The sequence below is a fragment of the Polypterus senegalus genome, chromosome 18, assembly GCF_016835505.1.
Source record: "Polypterus senegalus isolate Bchr_013 chromosome 18, ASM1683550v1, whole genome shotgun sequence".
NCBI classification, from domain to species: Eukaryota; Metazoa; Chordata; class Cladistia; order Polypteriformes; family Polypteridae; genus Polypterus; species Polypterus senegalus.
In genome coordinates, this window is record NC_053171.1 from 23337755 (window position 1) to 23354894 (window position 17140).

Sequence of the window (17140 nt, forward strand, 5' to 3'; positions counted from 1 at the left end):
CATCATGGAGTGGAATCTCCAAGGAATGTTTCCAACATCTTGTGCAATCCATGCCACAAAGTACTGAGGCTGACTTGACAGCCTAATAAGACCCCACCCAGCATTAGTATAGTGGTCCTAAGAGTTTGATTAACGAGAGCATGGTGATAAAATAAAGCTGCAATGAACAGTACAAGGAAAAAAAGACAAAGTAGCAATGTGGGAGTAATTGAGAATTTTGTGTAGTGCTTCCACAGGCAGCATTAACTTCATATTGTATACATATTAATAACAACAATACTTCAATACTTTGGCTCTTTGGAGAATCCTTGGGTTCCGCTGGTTTGACTTTGTATCGAATGAGCAGTCGCTCTTGAAGCCCCAAATGAGGCACATTACATGCATTGTGAGGGAGCGTCACCTACAGCACTGTGGGCATGTGGCACGATTCCCCCGAGGGTGATCTGGCTCACAGAATCTTCATTATTCAGGACCCGAGTGGATGGACCAGGCCAAGGAGATGTCCACGTAATACCTAGCTGCAACAGATAGAGGGTCATTTCCTTGGGGGTGATGGCACTGCGTATTTGGCTGGGGAGGGTTGCCAACCAAGATCCCAAGCTGTTTCGTCATGTGGTGGGTGCGGCAACGCACTGTACCAGTGCGTGCTCCCCAACCTGACCTCATCCGGGTACAGTCTCAACAAATAAAAAGTGCTGCTAAAACCCATAAATAAATAAATCTCCCATCAATTACAGGAGAGGAGGGTCTTCAGTCAGGATGTAAACATCATAAACAAAAGGAGTCTCATTAATAGGACTGAAATGGTGTGGATATACTGTACGTCCTGGCAATTTAACTTATCAACTTTATCAGCTACCAACATGCGAGGCGTTGTATTCAAACATTCTAAAACAAGCCGAAGGATACTGGAACTTGTGACCTAGCACTTTTTTAAGGCCTTTTAAATGCAACTCCTTTCATTGCAGGTGGTGGTGGTTGGGGTAGAAACTTGTAAAAACAAGGCATAAGTGGCAATGCTGGAAAAAAATAAACTACAGAAAGTGCTGCAGTAGCCAACTCTTAGTCTAACACTCTGGAAGTCACATGGCACCGGGGGTTTATCTGCTATCCTGTTTTTCTCTTTTTGCTTCCTCTTGGCCCACAATGAACCGTAACAAGGAATGTTGAAGTGTTGTAATATTCAAAACATATTAAAACGGCTATATTACCTACCCGCTTTGGCACTTAACTTGAATTTGTAAAACTCCACCTGCGTATTATATCACTGCACCATCCAAAGAAACCCCCATACGTTTTACTGAATAGTAAATAGAACATTGTTTGCTTAACTGATGATGTATTTATACTTTAGATTAAAACAGCTGTTGATATCTTCAAATGCTATTACAAAACAAACAGAATGCAAATACGTTAAAACTTCTAAACATGTTCAAGAGCAGTGCTTTGGAGTGTGAGGCTGCTTGAATAATTAAGTTTATAAATGAATAAAAAAGTAAATATATATTCTAAATAGTATACAAATAAACAGGCTACTTGATTATTTAGTACTATTAGAACTACAATTCAAGACCCAAATTCAATTTGTCATTGTTAAATAAAAAATGCCAAAGGTCATGTAAAAAGACAGTTTCCCCTGGGGGATAAACAAAGTGTATCAAATCAAAATTAAAAAAAAAAAAAAAGTAATTAATGTTTTATACACAATGACATTAACAACAACAACAGTTTATTTCTTGTACATCCCAAAATCACACAAGGAGTGCTGCAATCGGCAGGCCCTGTTTTTTTGACAGACCCCCAAGCATTGAAACCCTCTGATAAGACAAGAAAAAAAATCCCCAAAAAAATAAAATTTGTAGGGGAAAAAAAATGGAAGATATTTTAGGAAGGGCAATTCAAATTTTTTTGACAGACCCCCTTCCATGCAGATTGGGCATACAATGGGTGTCAAAAAATGGAGGTAAATACAACACACAAAAGAGAACACAAGTAATCCTCTTCACAGAGCTAGATGGCCAGTCTATCATGGCCACCTCAGGAATACAATAGATGATATCACTCACCCAGTCCAGAACTATCACATATGAAGATTCCAATTTGTTCGGAGTCCTGGAGACCTCGGCCAACAAGCTGCCACCCCCCTATTGGCCACTGCACAGCTGAGTCGGTGCTGGGCCGGCAAATCTGATGAAAGGACCCCTTTACCTGATGATTCCAGTGCTCCTTTAGCAGAGATGACTTTTCCATAGACAGGCAAACAACAACTGCTGCAAAAAAGCATGTACCAATAAAGTGAAACCTGTGGATACAAAATAATCTTAATTAGTGGCAAAATGTTTATCAGCATTAAAGCCACCAGAAATTTCTCTGGTAGAAGCTAACCTGCAAACCTTGTTACTTTGCCATATATTCACTGTGAGCATTATCTATATATTTACAAAATATCCCCCTCTTAATCAAGGTTATGACTGCTTGCAAGAGTTTTATGAGAAAAAAAGAATATATATATATATATATATATATATTGCTGGCTTGTTCACGAGGAAGTCAGTGACTTTTTTTTTTTGGCTGTTCCCATTGGGGGACACCACAGCAGATTATCCTGTTCCATATCTTCCTGTCCTTGTCATCTTGCCCTGTCACACCCATCACCTGAATGCCCTCTCTCACCACATCCATAAACCTTCTCTTAGTCCTTCCATTTTTCCTCTTACCACCAAAACGTTTTTATAACCAACCTGCCACAGGGCCGTTCTAACATATGGGCACTGGCCTGGGGCCCCAGGAGCATAAGGGCCCATTATGTTTCTGATGCCTATGTATGTTTCTGATTTACTGTCGAAACAAGGGCCCCAGTACACTACTTTGTCCAGGGGTCTATGTTGCAGTTACTATGGCCCTGTGTCCCCGAGTGCACTACTTTGCCCAGGGGTCTATGTTGCAGTTAAAATGGCCCTGTGTGAGATGTTCAGTTTTGTTCATATTTACTTTCCTGGGTATGACGTTAATTTGCATCCAGCCCTGCATGTAGGCCCTTCAAACCTGTAGGGAAAAACCTGGGGATTGGTGGCAGAATTGGCACTCCAGCCACCATCTAAACTAGTGTGGTGCTGAGGTGTCACCCATTGCATGGCTGCACTCGGGTCCTAATCTGGGACCCTGAGTTGGTTTGTCATGTGGTGGGTGTGACAATGCAATGTATCAGCGTGTGCTCCTAACCTCCACCTTCTAAAAAGGATGTGTATTTGACCACACACACAAAAAAACAACTAATCTACAAATTGTAAAATGTAAACTTAACTTTCTCCAAATCTACCAATCAGGGGCCTTACAATGGCAGAGTTGTTAGCCCTGTAGTATCTATGTGGATTTTCTCTCTAGGCCACGGGGATGGCTTTTCTCAGAGTTCTTCCCACATCTCTGACATGTGTACTTGAGTGAAAACCTAGATTACCCGTAACGTATTCCCTCTGAAGAATGGCTATGCTGTCCATGAATGGTTTCTGCCCAGTGCACCATGATACACTTCCTTGCTTAACATCATTTTATTATTTAAATTTATACTTTCTGTTCCCTATATTGTATCATTTTTACCATGAAGTGTTTTAGTGAAAAACTCTTATTCAAAAGTAGTTCAACAAGGATGACTTCAATAAACTATAAGCCTAGTGGTAGGGGCACATACATATCTCAGAAATGAGAGAAATGAGACATGATTCACTTCATATATGTGACATATGATTAATACTGTTCAAAGACACACCATCCTGATGGGACAAAAGTGAAAGGACATGCATGTTCCTTGTAGGGAGGACTGCCACCTTGTCTCCACGCTGGTGTTTTTGAGCTTTGCAGTCCCTGTTCAGATTATGATGCCCACCATAACGTCTGGGACAAAGACACATTTTGTACATGATCCAACCCTCCCCCATTTCAGAGCACCATAATGTTTGGGACCAGATGTTTAAATATACCTCAGAATTCATTGTACCACTGCTGTCAGCAATTCCATCTTCAATGAAGAGAAGTGTGCCAAGACCTGTGGCAACCACACATACCCAAGCTGTAATACCCCCAGTACCATGTTTAACAGATGAGGTGGTCTGCTTTGAATCTTGGGCAGTTCCTTGTCACTCCAAACTTTGCTCTTACCATCAATGTATATCAGTATGGAATATGAATAAATGGATAACAAAGGTATACACTAAAAAACATCTTACTTCATTTTTCTATATTTTAGGTGCTGAATTCAAAAATGAAAAACATTTTTCTACATTGTAACATTTTTTCACAAAACACTTTAGCTGACAATTACAGGTTTTTTATTGTTTTCACACTATAATTAAATATCATTTTAATGATCATTTTAATGTATTATTTTCTAATATTAAAATCTAAGTTTAAAGCTTTGAAAATCTATTTGAGAAAGTTAACTACTATGAGCACCATTGGTTCATATATGGGAATGTGAAAGTTCAGTGCATCCTACTAGGTCAGTAGTCACAGAATACAAAATTCCCATGACTTCTCTGTGAGTGGGACAGCAGTGCAGACACTTATTGTAAAGCTCTTGTTATCCGTTTCAAAATACACAGAAGGAAAATCGTCTGTTCAGACCATAACCCCAACTCTGTGATAGGTCTTACTGGTACATAACTGTTTAAGCTGAAGCTCTGCTCTGTCCTTAATATTTGCAAAGCAGTGAAAAGAATTTCTTGTTTTTCCATGCCAGGAGTGCTCAACTCTGGTCATGGGGGTCCACAGTGGGTGCAGGTTTCATTCAAAACAGTTTTGTAATTAGAAGCCAGACCTAATGAAACTTGGTAATTTATTGTATGACTTGGTGCTTTCATTTTTCCAAGACAAATTTTTATCACATTGTAGATTTGGCAAATTCTGATAACATTATCCAAACGTTTTGTGGTCCGGAACAGAATGGTCCTTCCCTTTTCTCTCACTTATTTCAAAACATTGTATTAACACAGATACTTCATGATGCATGTACAAAATTTTAGATGGAAGCACGTTATTTGGAGAGCTGGGGATTTATGTGTAATTTGCGCCTCATTATTAACTGAAGGCTGGTTAAGGAAACAGGCTACAAAGTAAAACCTACATGCAACTGTTTAAAACTAAAATAGACAATCAATGCTTCTGAATCGTAACAAGCGAGTTAATTAAAACGAAGCCTAAAAACACTGCTTTAGGAGGAAATGAATGCGTTTTGATTAAAAAACATATTTAAAGTAACAAACCGCCGCCACTGCAGACTTCCAGGACTAGAGATGAATACCCCTGTTCTATGCTGTGAATGCGCTATCAGTCAGACGTGCGCGGATACTTTTGAAACATTTACGCATGCGCATAAAGTATAAGGGAATCTTAAATTCTTTACTTCACCTGCATGTAGCCCTTCATGCACTTTTTAAACTGTGCTTGATATACTTCCCCACACCTCTGCTCTTCTGTCCGGACATAAAGTGCAGTTCCCTTCCTAACCTCATGCTATGTTTATATCACTTAGGGGAGCTGCACCTTCATGCATGATTAATTTCTTCAAAGACATTTTAGCTACATAGTGATAACGCATGCGACATACTATATAATAATGTACAGATAATGACACCGAGAGGTTTATACTGTAACGTAAATACGGTTATTACATTCTATACTTATGGAGGGCGCTTATTGAATTCCTTTCTTTTTCAATTCATTTTCAGATAGGCGATTACGTCCGTGTGTGTTTCTGTGCATGCCTTCTCAAGTTTTGACCAAAGTTGTACCGGAAATCCGAGCGTCTGTCAGATGAGTAAAAGAAGAGAACATATAAAAATATACAAGTTGATATAACCGCACACAAGGTAAAATGGACACAGTAAAGTGGAGTCGTACAGAACGTTTTTTTAAACATATACGAGTTCACAAATTGGCGAGTTGTTTTCAATAGGAAAACTTCGTATAGCGCAATGTGTTCCACATACTGTATTTGAACGAAAATTGAATAGTCCCATCAAGCGAGCCACGTTTAGACAAAATCGATCCATGCCAGGCCGAGTTGTTTCATGAGGACTGAGGGATTGAGAGACACACGGGCTTTCGTTTTTCATGCCAAAACCTCAAAAAAGCGGGATGGAAATGCACAAATCCTGCACTTTTGATGCCACTATCGTTCAATACCTGACGCACTTACTCGGCAGCTCACTGGCAAATGCATCAACTTCATTCTACGAAACATTTTTTCAGATACACTTGCAACATATGACTTAGTTTTGGTTGAGTTACAAATAAGAAATAACAAGGGACTGGAACGACACATGTCTGGGATTCAAATATCTCACTATTGTCTTTAGCTGATAAATGCATCTAGATTAAAAATGTGGTATTTTAACGCCTTTCAAGATTTACCGACAAGCTTTTAAAAATCACTACTTGTAAATGTTTACACATACACACCGGACAAACTACTATACTTTGAAAGCAAAACTGAAAATGTGAATTGTGGTTTTGTTGCCATCCAACAAATCATTTCGTATTATGATTTACATGAAAACCAAACTACGCACTAAATAAGCTTTACACTCTTAACCTTCATTTCTTCAAACGTTACCATGCGTGGTTTAACATCTTCGCAGACCCGCCCACTCGCACGCGCTCTCGCTATTACCCATAATGCAAGTATCCTCCAATAGCTCTTGGTTTAAACCCAACAGACGCGAGAACTCTCGTAGAACGAATGACATTTAGTCAGGACTGCTACGTCACCAGCAGTTCGGCAATCTCCGTCAATTTCAGGCTTTTCCAATAGAGTGTAGAAGTCAACGATCGTAGTAACTTGAAGAACACGCTTATTTTAAAAGTTTACCTCATCTTTAAATTATTTTCATGTTATGTTATTTATACATACTTCATACTGAGAAATATTTATGTTGGGGCGCAATAAGTTGAAATTTCTTTGATACGATCTTCTCCGAAGTTGATTAGACGTCCTGCTTTCTGCTCTCTCCTCGCCATGGCGCCGGGTCCCTGCTCTCTCAGTAACTGAAGGTGGCCGCCTCTCCGCCGCTGCCGGCCCAGCGCTCACACACTCGCTTGTTGCCGAGCACCGCCATCTTGGAGACGGAGTGTCGTGAGCCGGCAGTTTTGGAGAAACAGAGAGAGACGGGACCCGGGGGTTCGAGGTGAGCGTGTGTTTAAGTAGGAGGATGGTGGGGGAAGATGGCCGGGAGGGTAGAGAGATTGTAAATGTAGGGACAGGAAAGTCGAGGGAGAGAGTCCGGGCGTTCGGGAGGAGGCAAGGGGAAGAAATCAAGTTAGGATCTACGGCCTTTAAATAGGGAAAAGGGGAAACTCTGAAACGAGGAGTCCTGAATAATCTTCAGTAGAAGGTATCATTCGCATTTAATAATAATGGTGGAGGTCTTAAAGTGACAGACCCGTTTTTAATATTACCTTTTATTGGCTGACTTATAACCGGCTACAAGTAAAGTCACTAATCTGGGCCTAAGTTTAACATCGTGGCCTATATAATCGTGGAGGCCTTCTCGAACTGCCCTTTTTCGTTCAGGTCGTGCTAAGAATATGCGTATGTTAGGAGTATATTGGGGCAACTCATACCGGCTTCCAATGTTAAAATTGGTAAAACGTTGCGAACAATAGTCACCAGCTTCTGTTCACTAGTCACGCAGGTCATCTTTCCTTTTTTTCCTTACAGATAATACGATGTGACTGAAAAGCGGCATATTTAAAATTAAAAAGAAAAAAATGATCGAATAATTCTGGTACGAATTATTTAGTAACGTGCCGCTCGCGTATCACTTGCTGAGAGTTGCGGGTTTACAGGAAATCGTGACAGATCACGCTTGGTTGCAGTCAGACGTACCGTGAGCGTTCTGCAGTATGTTAGGATAACTCGTTTCTTTTTCTTCTTTTATTTAATGAGAAAAAACAAAAAACCTTGAGTCTGATTACGCACCAATGATGTATTTTTGTCCATATCGTATTTCTGAAGTAACGATGACTTGGGTTCATCCACGCCGTTTTCAGAATTCGCCGTTTGCAAAATTGCTGTTTTAATTAAAACTGTTTAAAAACTACTCTGCCTGTTCTAAGTGAGTGGAAATGTGATCAAGCAGCGAAACGGTGCACTAGTCTTTGACAACCGATATAAGTTAAAGGTGCAGTCGTCCCTGGTGGTGGTCAGGTGAATATTAGCACACGTATGACAGCCGCAGCCAAGACTAATTAAAAGTGTTGTGTTTTAGAAATTCTAAAAACGTAATCCGATTATACCTTTAACATAAGTACAAACCGCAAAAATAAAGTGTTTTCTTTACTTGTGTGTTTAGAAGTACAATGCAAAGTCATTCTTGTCTTGTATGTCCACTGTCCGGAGCAGGGTTGTGGGGAGCCCACATGCTATCCCCTGGAGCAGTGGTTAAGACTTCAGACTGATGTTATGGGTTCAGATTCCACAACTGTCGCAATCTGGCAATGAGCAAGTTACCTAATCTGCCTGTGCTCCAATTGGAAAAGCAAAAAAAAAGTCACCTTGGATAAAGGCAACAGACAAATAAGTAATGTCCCATATACGTATGACACATATGACCCACAGCCATTGGGCTTACACCAATTTGTAGTTGTCCATCAGCTGATGTGCATGTTTTTGGCAGGTGCTGACAATGCATCATTCTCCTGGGGCTGTGATGCAGGATTACAGACACCAATGCCACCTAGCTCCTGTTTATCATTTATTATTGTAACTTTGTCAAGTTACTTTTAAGTTCATTCAAGCTATCTACATCTGATCATTTTATTTTTCCTCATTATGCTACAGCTCTTTTTATATTTCTACAATGTGAGTACTGGCAGGTTACATGACTTTTTCAGGGACATGTTGTGAACCAGATTGGGGAGTTCAACTTGCAAATTTGTGCTTTACTGTATATTGATATAGCCGCTTAATTGATGTGGTAAGGATTGGATGTTACTTTGGGAAAACTGCAACAGTCATTTAAAAATATTGTTAAAATACACCATTTATTCTGAGATGTGTATGGTTGGAAAATGATTTCAATTGACTTTGCTGCCTGTCAGCTATAGAGACTAGGGTGCGGTACTTAGAAGTGTGCCAATGTTATGTGTATTTTTTTTCTTCCATATTCTTATTCCTCTACATCTTTTTGTCTCGGTCCTCTGATTTCAAAGACACATTTAAGTTATTTGATGGCTCTTGATGTTATGAGTAAATGTATGCTGTGAGATGGCCTTGGATCCTACATTTTAGCCGTTATTTCCATGACAGTATCTGTCTCTGATGGAAGAAGCAGTTTCAAAATTAGATTTTTATCTCTATATTGAATTCTGTCTGTCTTTCTATCTATCTATCTTACAGTGTCTTTCATAGCCTTGCATATCTATTGTTAATAAAAATTCATAAATTGCTCTGCATTAGTTACAGTAGCCTGTCTTATTTTTCAATTTGGAGTTGATCTTCTGACAATAATCATGCTAGCCAGAGCATAAATCAGATTAAACTAACTTTTTAGTATTTATTTAATAGTCCTGTAGTGTTTGACCTTAATGAAAAATAGTTAAAAAGAATATTTTAAGTTTAGAAAATTGTGGTCAGATATATTAAAGGAAGGAAAGAGCTGATTTTTTTTCTGTGACATGCATATCATGATCTAATCTTGTGATCTGTGGTCTTTATGGCCACCAAGACTCATAAATACAACAAATCAAATTTATCACAAAATTATACACAGTAGAGTATGTAGTGGTATTCTTGATATGCTAAACTCCAGCATACATCTTAAAAGTTTTATGCAAAATGTAAATGCTCTAGATTTCATAGTTTTAATTATTAAACCTGTATAACCCATGGGGATGTGAGAAATACACCTGTATGTTTTAATGAAATTTTATAACTTAATAAATGATGGTTTTGAGTAATCAATACTCTGCATTATCGACAACAGTCATTTTTAAGCTGGCCTTACTCTGTTTCCTGATTCATTTTTTAATGTACTGAAATTTTATGGTTTTAGATATTTCCTTTTCAATTAGAAACATTTAAATAAAGTTTGTAGTATGCAGGTAATAGTATGTAATAAACAAGTAATCTATATTCATATGATTTCTTTATATTTTGTACGAATACTGTTGTCATAAAAGGTAAAAATCCAGTAGTTTTCTGAAAATGCATTTGCTTTAATTTTTCTTTTGGTTGTCCTACACACATTCAAGGAATCTGACCAAAGCATAGTGTCGTAAAGGCCTGTGGTCTGTACATGGTGGATTCTGCATCCTAACTGTTAGGTACATGTGAGCACAGGTTAAGCTTTTGTTATGGACAGTATTTGAGATTAGGGATGCCTTTACATAATTTGTTAGTTGATAAGGGATGATTAGCTTCTTAGTATTGTAATTGAGTGCTGGTGTAACTAATTGCATACTAACTGTGCTATGCATCCAAAATGGGTTGAAATCTAAGTAATCAACGTTGACTTCTGCGTTTTCAGTGCACCATCTATTTGAAAGTATTTTGCAGTGTATGTAGTAATGCATGACATTTTTCATTCTAACAGATAGTGCATCAGAAACATTAGCAGTGCTTTTACAATAGAGATTAGATAGAAGTTTATTTGTCCCACAGGGAGAAACTTGGCTTGTTACAAAGACTCTTTATATAAATAAATAAATAACTATACATACACACACTATAGTCTGAACACATACCAGGAAGAGTATATGGAAGAAAATTTGAAAAGAAAGAAAACTGACATGGCAGTAATGGTGAGGCACTAAACAGACGTACTGCTGTTGGTATGAAGGAGCCCTTGTAACGTTTAATGACACACTCCTGCTAAATAATTCAATGGCTGAAAGTAATTGTTAGTGTGTCAGAGAGCGGATGTGCAGAAGTGCTCATAACGGTGCTCAGTTTTGCGTTAACACTGTCCTCCACTACCTGCAGTGCTTCCAGAGTGGATTCCTTTACCGAACCTGCCTTTTTTATTGGCATTTTAATTTGGTGGGCCCCTCTTGAAGTGAGGTTACCAGCCCAACACACCACAGTATAGAATCCCATACCCAAATAATGCATATAACAGATAGCCAGACAAACACACACAGACACTTGTCCATTTATTAAGGTCAATAGTTTCACAAGTAATATAAATTTTATACTTCTAGTGATGTACATTTTAAATGTTTTGAAAGTGCAGATAGCTTAAACAAAGCTAATAATTAAATCATTTTAAGTGTGGGTAATTAGAGGTTGTTTGTAACTTTATTGGAGGTTTTCTGCTGTTATATCAGAAAGTAGGAGTTTTCAGGTAAAAACATCAATTCATTGCTAATAACTAAACAATACAGTTCATCATCACTGTGTTCAGATAAATATCTTAATGAAAGTTGGATTTTGATTATAGAAAATACTCTACAGTCATGTAAAATTAATAAATCCATCACTGTGTATGATTTGTTTACCCATAACTCAAAATTATGATTTTATGTTTCAAGTTTTTTTGTTTTTTTTTTAATTTTCGTGAGCAACAAATAAGTTGCCAAAATCTAAAGTTATGTTTTATATTTGTTTGCTTCTTTTAGTAAATACATTTCAGTGTAATATGGGTATATTCAGTTCAGTTAAATTCATGCTCAATTTCTCATGCCTTCAAGATAAATATTTAGCAGCATCCATGATGTTGCATCAAGGGAGTGTAATCTAATTCCATCATATTGTAGTAAAGTTTGGCATTTGCTGTACTGTGTTTATTTATAGATACTGTACTTGAACATGCAAAGATTGTACGGGTAAAATAGTTCAAGAAAGGCAAAACTGATGATTGGAAACAATGAGCTTTACTTCAGCCAGTACAATACATTCTTTGAGATGTTACTGTATGTTGATCTTGACCTATAATAGATAGATACTTTATTAATCCCAAGGGGAAATTCACATAACCAGCAGCAGTATACTGATACAAAAAACAAAACATTAAATTAAAGAGTAATAAAAATGCATGTAAAAACAGACAATAACTTGGATAACTGGGTGGAACTGAAGAGTCACATAGTGTGTTGGAGGAACGATCTCCTCAGTCTGTCAGTGGAGCAGGATGGTGACAGCAGTCTGTCGCTGAAGCTACTCCTCTGCCTCGAGATGACACTGTTCAGTGGATGCAGTGGATTCTCCATGATTGACAGGAGTTTGCTTAGCGTCGCTAATAATTCTCATTGTTATTATTGTAAAGTAAAATGCTTCTGTGAATAAAATAGTACAAGCCTTACTGAGGTATTTGTGATGAATTAATGAGCATGCAATGCCTTCCAGAAGTAAAGGAACATCCATCCGTCCTTATGTCATACATTTTCAAGGTCTTTTAATGCAGGATAGTAGGGGACTGAAATCTTTCTTGGCCCATCAGGTACAAAGCATGACTGAGACATTGACTGAGAGCCAGTCTGTCTTGGGTGACACCCATACTCTGTCACAGTTTGTCTTTTAAATGGGTGAATAGGAGAACTCCGCATATATACATTCCAAGTTGGTGCAAAATTGAAATTCCATTCTTCTGGACCTGCACGTTACTGTGCTGATTAAGCTAAAACCATTTGGAAATGTTTATTCATTACAGAAATTCAGACTGTGAGCAAATGTCCGCAGTGCAAGGTAGGAATGCAGTCTGTAACTTAGGGTCCACTCGCTGACACATCAAACACTTGTCCATGTTGTGTGAGTTTAGAGTAGCCATTTAACCTAACATTCACAAGTTAGGGATGCAGGAGGAAACTCCAGCTATACGGAGAGAATATTGACATCCAGTGGCCATTATAGATTCACACTACAGCATCTTGGAACTTTGAGATGCCAAACTTGATCCCTGTGCTGCCCAGTAAAACTTATTTGTATTTGTGTTTGTGTAATCCAGTTGTTCTGATGTGAGGTGATAAAGCAGGATGACATCTTTGATTTCTGGGTGTTTTTGTCAGGGTATCGTCTTTATCATTTTGTGAGACTAACTCCACTTTTTGAATTCACCATTACAATTGAGTATAAGTAATGGGCTAAATTATGAGTGCAGTTGTTTAAAGTTATGCAAGTGTGAATGTTTTTGGTTGTAAATCTGTTGTTCATAATAAATGCCTAAACCTTCATATCACCATTTTCTTTGTCTCTATATATACACCTGAGATGTTTTGCAGTGTCATTTCTGCAGCCTTAGCAAGTGACACACAGACTTAATTCTTGGCCAGTCATTGCTTTGATTTGAACCTCCATGGCTTTCTGCTTTTTCCTTTTCGTTTTGTTGGATGTGTCCTTTGTAAATAGTGCAGTGTGAACAGCAGCCTGACAGTTCTTCAACCTGCAGTGTGGATGGTGTTGGTGATTTCAGTGACATGTCTTCAGACTTCACAGCCCTTGATCCATTCATGTTTCTTCAAATACTGCTCTTTTTGTCATGACTGCTTGTTGCTGATTGCTAAGCACACTTTTTTTTCTTTAATTTTCAACGTATTTCAAACTATTTATTGTTATGCCTAATGGAATATTTATAGCTCTATTCTTTCTCTCTCAGCCATACAGATTATCTTATTTTTCTTTCACGATATCTCTCTAGATGTCATGTTGGTTTAGGTCCACTGCCTCCAAAAGCAGATGAGACAAGGATGGAAAAAAAATGCTAAATCTATTACTACAGATTCATAGCCCTTTTATGTGCACACTATTTCTACTACCCGTCTAAGAAGGGTTGAAATCTAAGTAATCAATGTAGACCTCAACGTTAATGTTTGCAATACACCTTGCAACACATTTGGCTCTTTTACCCCCCTTATGTATGGAATTTGTAAAAGTATTGTTAATGTTTGTGATGTGCCATCTATTGGAATGAAAAATACAATGCATTTTATTACTAAACAGGTTTGTGATGCGCCATCTGTTGGAATTATGGAGATACACCAATCAGACAGACAGACACACACACTTATCCTTTTTTTTTAGGTTGGTAGCTGAAGTAATAGGAATTTCCTGTCAGCAATTTATCACAGTGCTTTTAAAGATGGAGCACACAACAGTAAAGCATACATTTTTGCATTCTGTACCAATGCCATCAATTTATCTTTTCATGTTAAGATGGTATTACTGTACTTGATTGTACAAGAAAAAATACAAAATTGTCTTTTTCGTAATAGTTATTTAGGACACTGTACATATGTCATACACTACATGTTACATTCATAGAAAAACAAATGCCACACATGTCTGCTAATCAAAGTACAGAACCTTCTCATAACAGACATGTTAAGCTGCATTTGTGTGTTGTCTGTGTCTTAAGATACAAAGGACATTTTTTGTGGAACTCAAAATATTTACGTAATATATTTCTTGTCTTTTACTGCTAACACACAGCGTATAGGATATGTTTTGTAATTTGCCTGAGCACATCACTGTAATTGCTTGATTTCTGGTCACATTAGAAGGTCAGTGTAACCCATTAAAGAGTACATAAAAGACTTTTTTACATGGATAGTAAAGTGACAATGTTGCAGAGTTTTGGTTTAAATCCTTGTCAAGGCACCCTCTCATTCCCTTCTTAACTTGCCTAGTAATCTGGTTTTCTTCTACACCACAAATGTTTTATTTTATTTATTTTTTTTGTTGGGATATTTGGTCAGTCACGTTTTGCCTTCTGTGAGAAGATCTTGTGATAGACTGGATATTTTATTTAGTGCTTGCTTTTATTTTCCACCCAATCCTTTAAGTATATACACAGGTTCTCCTTTGAATGAGGTATTGGGATAATTTAGTTTGGTTCAGCTATAGCTATTGGAGAGATTGTTATAACATTTTCTCTTAGAAACCTCTGGTATAATGTGGAATTTTTGGTAGATTCAATGTTAGGAAGACGTCCAGGTTGGGGCTTTAAAAAATATCCAGCTCTTCACTCCTTTCTGCATTGCTCTTGATCCTAGACAATAAGAGGTTCGTCTGGTCAAACGTAGCATTTAAAATTTACCAAATATAACACTTTGAATTATGGCTAAGAAACTCATCCGAGCACATTTTATTCAATACTCTTCTAGAACAGTATTTTTTTGGGGCAGTTCTTTCATGACTGCTGAATTCTTGATTGGTCTTTTTCTAATAGCTGACTTTTGAACTTTGACATTTGTAATAATCTCCCAAGTGCTGGAATGTTAGGGTGAATTTGATATGGGATTTTGGCACTATATACAGATAACGGTTTTGCCAAAAAATGAAATGATGTACTTCATATTTTTTGGAAGTGACTAGTAAACTGCTTTTGAGAGACTTAGTGAGTAGTCTGTGTCTGGGCTTGCTAGTGTCCTGGATAAAAACCAAGATCAGGCCTTTAATGACCACTTGGGCACGGCACGACCATCAGCAGTGCATCTGTCTGCGGAGAGAGTGACAACCTCATCAAGAGGCTTACTTACCTCAGCAGCGACATTTATGTCTCTGGTGACTTTTCAATTGAAGTCAATAGACGGACTGGGAGAGCATGGGGGTCATGAGGTCGCTGGAAAGGGTTGGGTGGCGCTACTGATATCTCTGCAAAAGGGCGAAAGTGCAAGTCTTTAGAGTACTAGTGCTTCCTTTTTTGCTGCATGTTTGCAAGACATTGACACTATCCAGTTACCTGAGATGAAGACTGGACTCATTCAGGACTGTGTTTGTTTGGAGAATCCTTGGTACTGCTGGTTTGACTTTGTGTCAAATGAGTGCTTGTTCACAGAGTCCCGAATGAAGCACATTTACCTGCATTGTGAGGAAGCGTCAGTTATGGCAGTACAGCCATATGGCGCGATTCCCCGAGGGTGATCCTGTTTGCAGGATAATCATTGCTGAGGATTTGAGCAGCCAGACCAGTACAAGGGGGCACCCATGTAACACCTGGATGCAGCAGATAGGCGTTTGTTTCTGGAGGATAGGACTGGACTGCGTGTTTGGCAGGGTGGGCTGCCAACTGGGATCCTGATCTGTTTCATCATGTGGTTGTTGCGGCATTGTGCTGTACCACCACATGCTGCCCAACTTGACTGGACTTGATATGATTGGTCAGGAGCCTATTATGGAAGCATCAGGTGCAAGACAGGATGTAACCCTGGGCTCATTCACACCGGCACATTCCATGGCAGAGTCCATTCAAATGATGGGCCTTCTTTGAGTTTCCAATTACCCTAACATGCAAATCTTTGAAGGTGTGCTTGAGGAGAAGTTCTCTAGAAAAAAAAAAAACCTGCGCAGGACTAGGGGAAACCTACAGACTCCACAGTGAAATTGACCACACTTGGGATTTAAGGCCAGGATCTGTGGGACATCTGTGCTAACTACCATGCCCTTGTGCAGCCCATCAACCCATGTGTCATTTCTTTCTTCAGAGTTATTTTACTACTATGAGATTATTCTTCCTTCTTCAATTCTTCTTGTCCCTTGGCACAAAAGAGCAGAAATGGCAAAGGCATGATAAAAGACTGCTTGTTCTGTAACAATCAGTGCCTGTATTCAAGCTATCAGTTAGAAGATGATTATACTCCATGGAGGGTGCTATGGTGGCACAGTGGTTGGTATTGTTGTACCTCAGATCCTTAGGACTAGGTTTAAATCCTGGCCTTGTCACGGTTTACAATTTCTTGTCATATCTTAACTGATTTTTCCTCCAACATTTTAGCATCCATCCATCCATTATCCAACCCGCTATATCCTAATTACAGGGTCATGGGGTTCTGCTGGAGCCAATCCCAGCCAACACAGGGCACAAGGCAGGAAAGAAACCCCGGGCAGGGCGCCAGCCCACTGCAAGGTGCACACACACACACACACCCAACACATCAAGTGCACACACTAGGGACAGTATAGAATCGTCAATGCACCTGACCTGCATGTCTTTGGACTGTGGGAGGAAACCCACAAAGACACGGGGAGAACATGCAAACTTCACGCAGGGAAGCGAACCCGGGTCTCCTAAGTGCGAGGCAGCAGCGCTACCCACTGCGCCACCGGCCGCCCACATTTTAGCATGCTAGGATAAAGACTGATCCTAAACTGGCCCTGTATGAGTTATGTGTGCCTAGCAGTGAACTGGCATCCTATCCAGAAGTGCCTTCA

The 17140-nt window shown here is 38.9% G+C and overlaps 1 protein-coding gene across 2 annotated transcripts in view; it reads left to right on the forward strand.

Annotated features, from left to right (window-relative positions):
- The first annotated feature begins 6937 nt into the window (after positions 1-6937).
- The window catches only part of ino80 (INO80 complex ATPase subunit), a 182991-nt gene continuing 172788 nt past the window's right edge, over positions 6938-17140 (forward strand). For both annotated transcript variants that reach the window (XM_039741457.1, XM_039741458.1), the window contains exon 1: positions 6938-7181. The gene's annotated coding sequence lies outside the window, so the exon portion shown is untranslated. The remainder of the gene's footprint in view (positions 7182-17140) is intronic.